Source organism: Salvelinus sp. IW2-2015, unplaced genomic scaffold, assembly GCF_002910315.2.
Source record: "Salvelinus sp. IW2-2015 unplaced genomic scaffold, ASM291031v2 Un_scaffold1697, whole genome shotgun sequence".
NCBI classification, from domain to species: domain Eukaryota; kingdom Metazoa; phylum Chordata; class Actinopteri; order Salmoniformes; family Salmonidae; genus Salvelinus; species Salvelinus sp. IW2-2015.
Window position 1 is genome coordinate 68,997 of NW_019943092.1, and position 4,265 is coordinate 73,261.

Here is a 4,265-nt window from a genome sequence, read left to right on the forward strand (position 1 = left end):
AAACAAGGGCACTGCGTTCATCCACCTCTGGCCTGCTCGCCTCCCTACCTCTGAGGAAGTACAGTTCCCGCTCAGCCCAGTCAAAACTTGTTCGCTGCTCTGGCACCCCATGGTGGAACAAACTCCCTCACGACGCCAGGTCAGCGGAGTCAATCACCACCTTCCGGAGACACCTGAAACCCCACCTCTTTAAGGAATACCTAGGATAGGATAAAGTAATCCTTCTAACCCCCCCCCCCCCTTAAAAGAGTTAGATGCACTATTGTAAAGTGGTTGTTCCACTGGATATCATAAGGTGAATGCACCAATTTGTAAGTCGCTCTGGATAAGAGCGTCTGCTAAATGACTTAAATGTAATGTAATGTAATGTAAATGAGCCTTAGGCCTGTACATGCTTAATAGGAGAATCAGAGGGGACTCTTTAGGTCAGTTTACTTACTTCTCAGCTCTTGGGACAAGGTAGTCGATTATGCCATCACTGACATTGACCCCTCCTCCATTAGTGCATTCACTGTCAGACCACAGACACCATTGTCAGATCACAGTCAGATCAATGTGTTTCTGAAGAATTAACCAGCAATATTCATTCACAAAAACATCCCAATAAACTCTACATTCAGAGCGAGAGAGAGAGTCAGAGCAAGAGAGAGAGTCAGAGAGAGAGAGAGAGTCAGAGCGAGAGAGAGAGAGTCAGAGCGAGAGGAGAGAGAGTCAGAGTCAGAGCGAGAGAGAGAGAGTCAGAGCGAGAGAGAGAGAGTCAGAGCGAGAGAGAGAGAGTCAGAGTCAGAGCGAGAGAGAGAGTCAGAGCAAGAGAGAGAGAAGAGAGAGAGAGAGAGAGAGAGAGAGAGAGTCAGAGCGAGAGAGAGAGTCAGAGCGAGAGAGAGAGAGAGAGAGAGAGTCAGTCAGAGCAAGAGAGAGAGTCAGTCAGAGCAAGAGAGAGAAGGGTGGAGATTGAATGGTGTTTTCTATAATGATCCCTGTTGAAGCATACACAGGACATCCCATCTCATCTCAGCAGTGTAGGGATTGAACAGTTGTAGCAGGACTTGAATCAGCAACACTAGAGTGTGTTTCATTCAGTCCTCTTGGTAGAAGCTGCTGTGATGGACCAGAGGAACACGGATCTCCAGGCGATAATGGTTTGATTTGTCCAAATTGTTTCTCTCACCTGTTCCTTCTCTATCTTCTTCCTCCCTCACTCTTGCATCTCTCTACATATCTCACTCTCTCCCCCTCTTTTCCATCAGAAAAAGGAAGCTCGTATTGTTTTTCTCATTCATTGTATTGTGTCTGCATGTTGTATTTTGAAGCCTAAGGCTTACAGGCAGGTTTCTTTGTGAGCTATTGTTCACCTGCACAGAGAAACGCTGTAAACAACAGCCAGCAGTGATGTCACACAGTGAAACGCTGTAACAATAGCCAGCAGTGATGTCACACAGGTAAACGCTGTAACAATAGACAGCAGTGATGTCACACAGAGAAATGCTGTAACAATAGCCAGCAGTGATGTCACACAGAGAAACGCAGTAACAATAGCCAGCAGTGATGTCACACAGAGAAACGCTGTAAGAATAGCCAGCAGTGATGTCACACACACAGTGAAACGCTGTAACAATAGCCAGCAGTGATGTCACACAGAGAAATGCTGTAACAATAGCCAGCAGTGATGCCACACAGAGAAATGCTGTAACATTTCACTTCCGCGCCGAAAAGAGATGGCCGCCTCGCTTCGCGTTCCTTGGAAAATATGCAGTATTTTGTTTTTTTACGTGTTATTTCTTACATCGGTACCCCAGGTAATCTTAGGTTTCATTACATACAGTCGGGAGGAACTACTGAATATACGATTAACGTCAACTCATCATCGTTCCTACCAGGAATATGACTTTCCCGAAACGGATCCAGTGTTTTGCCTTCCACCCAATACAATGGATCTGATCCCAGCCGGCGACCCTGTGCGACGCCGAAAAAGGGGAAAACGAGGTGGTCTCGTGGTCAGGCTTCGGAGACGGGCACATCGCGCTCCACTCCCTAGCATACTACTCGCCAATGTCCAGTCTCTTGACAATAAGGTTGATGAAATCCGAGCACGGGTAGCATTCCAGAGAGACATCAGGGATTGCAACGTGCTCTGCTTCACGGAAACATGGCTAACTCAAGGGACGCTAACGGAGTCGGTGCAGCCAGCTGGTTTCTTCATGCATCGCGCCGACAGAAACAAACATCTTTCCGGTAAGAAGAGGGGCGGGGGGGTATGCCTTATGATTAACGAGAAGTGGTGTGATCATCATAACAACACACAGGAACTCAAGTCATTCTGTTCACCTGATCTAGAACTCCTCACAATCAAATGTCGACCGCATTATCTACCAAGGGAATTCTCTTCAATCATAATCACAGCCGTATATATTCCCCCCAAGCAGACACATCGATGGCCCTGAACGAACTTTATCTGACTCTTTGTAAACTGGAAACCACACACCCTGAGGCTGCATTCATCGTAGCTGGGGATTTTAACAAGGCTAATCTAAAAACAAAACTCCCTAAATTCTATCAGCATATCGATTGTGCTCCAGGGCTGGAAAACACTAGACCATTGTTATACTAATTCGCGACGCTTATAAGGCCCTCCCCCGCCCCCCTTTCGGAAAAGCTGACCACGACTCCATTTTGTTGATTCCAGCCTACAAACAGAAACTCAAACAACAAGCTCCCGCGCTCAGGTCTGTTCAACGCTGGTCCGACCAATCTGAATCCACGCTTCAAGACTGCTTCGATCACGCGGATTGGAATATGTTCCGCATCGCGTCCAACAACAATATTGACGAATATGCTGATTCGGTGAGCGAGTTCATTAGGAAGTGCATTGACGATGTCGTACCCACAGCAACGATAAAAACATTCCCAAACCAGAAACCGTGGATTGACGGCAGCATTCGCGTGAAACTGAAAGCGCGAACCACTGCTTTTAACCAGGGCAAGGTGACCGGAAGCATGACCGATACAAACAGTGTAGCTATTCTCTCCGCAAGGCAATCAAACAGGCTAAGTCTCAGTACAGAGACAAAATCGAGTCGCAATTCAACAGCTCAGACACAAGAGGTATGTGGCAGGGTCTACAGTCAATCACGGATTACAAAAAGAAAACCAGCCCCGTCGCGGACCAGGATGTCTTGCTCCCAGACAGGCTAAACAACTTTTTTCCCGCTTTGAGGACAATACAGTGCCACTGACACGGCCCCCTACCAAAACCTGCGGGCTCTCCTTCACTGCAGCCGAGGTGAGTAAAACATTTAAACGTGTTAACCCTCGCAAGGCTGCAGGCCCAGACGGCATTCCCAGCCGCGTCCTCAGAGCATGCGCAGACCAGCTGGCTGGTGTGTTTACGACATATTCAATCATCCTTATCCCAGTCTGCTGTTCCCACATGCTTCAAGAGGGCCACCATTGTTCCTGTTCCCAAGAAGCTAAGGTAACTGAGCTAAACGACTACCGCCCCGTAGCACTCACTTCCGTCATCATGAAGTGCTTTGAGAGACTAGTCAAGGACCATATCACCTCCACCCTACCGGACACCCTAGACCCACTCCAATTTGCTTACCGACCCAATAGGTCCACAGACGACGCAATCGCAACCACACTGCACACTGCCCTAACCCATCTGGACAAGAGGAATACCCATGTGAGAATGCTGTTCATCGATTACAGCTCAGCATTTAACACCATAGTACCCTCCAAACTCGTCATCAAGCTCGAGACCCTGGGTCTCGACCCCGCCCTGTGCAACTGGGTCCTGGACTTCTGACTTCCTGCCCCAGGTGGTGAGGGTAGGTAACAACATCTCCACCCCGCTGATCCTCAACACTGGGGCCCCACAAGGGTGCGTTCTGAGCCTCTCCTGTACTCCCTGTTCACCCACGACTGCGTGGCCATGCACGCCTCCAACTCAATCATCAAGTTTGCGGATGACACTACAGTGGTAGGCTTGATTACCAACAACGACGAGACGGCCTACAGGGAGGAGGTGAGGGCCCTCGGAGTGTGGTATCAGGAAAATAACCTCACACTCAACGTCAACAAAACAAAGGAGATGATTGTGGACTTCAGGAAACAGCAGAGGGAGCACCCCCCTATCCACATCGACGGGTCAGTAGTGGAGAAGGTGGAAAGTTTTAAGTTCCTCGGTGTACACATCACGCGACAAACTGAATTGGTCCACCCACACAGACAGCGTTGTGAAGAAGGCGCAGCAGCGCCTCTTCAAC